Here is an 834-nt window from a genome sequence, read left to right as displayed (position 1 = left end):
GTCTTCTCCTTTCAGGCCCTGGCAGCTCACAGGGATGTGGTTCGAGGGAGCAGATCTAGGACTCAGCAGCAGCTGAAGCCTAGGCGAGGCGAGGAGGTGGGGGCTGGGATGGAGTGTGAGAGTCTCTCCAGGGTGCCCTGTGTGCCTGTGCTGCTGCGGGGTGTGAGGAGGTATGCACGTGCACCCAGGGAAATGGGGGCCCTGCCAAGAGAGAGAGGCTTTACCTGAAGGGGGAGGAGCTCTTTCTAGAGAGAGCCCCGGGGACACAGAGCCTGCCCCGGGGCCAGGAGGGGAGGTGGAGGGAGCTTGTTCCTATCAGTGGGCTAGGGCGGCTGAGACCGGGACAGGAGGTGGGTGGGGCCCAGGAATCTGGACTGAGAGCCTGGATAGAGCCCAAAGGTGGGTCCCTCAAGCCAGGTGAGCAATTACCTTTGCTCTCTAAGGAAGCAAAGCCCTCCAGCTCTGCAGTCAGGCAGGTGTGGGTCTGAATGCTGGCTCTGAGTCCTTGCAAATCAGTTAGGTGAGCTTTCTGTGCCTCAGTCTTCTAATCTGTAAAATCGAGGCAATACTTACATGCTCTCACGGAAGTGTTTATAAAGCACAATCATAACAGCTCAAGGACAGTTGATTCTTCTTCCATAGACAGGCTCCAAAGCCCCCCAGACTCTTGTCTGAGCTGTGGTCTCCTCTGTCCTCCCCCGCACAGCCCCGCAGCTCTGCCTCAAAGGAGGTTTCCTGGCTGCCACTCCTCCTGGAGAAGCCCAGTGACTCCTCTTCCCTTCCAGCTCCTCCCTTCCAGTCAGAGGAGACCCCAGAGAGCCCTGCCCTTCCACA

This window comes from Hippopotamus amphibius, chromosome 4 (genome assembly GCF_030028045.1).
Source record: "Hippopotamus amphibius kiboko isolate mHipAmp2 chromosome 4, mHipAmp2.hap2, whole genome shotgun sequence".
Lineage (NCBI taxonomy): Eukaryota > Metazoa > Chordata > Mammalia > Artiodactyla > Hippopotamidae > Hippopotamus > Hippopotamus amphibius.
This window is presented reverse-complemented; position numbering follows the sequence as displayed.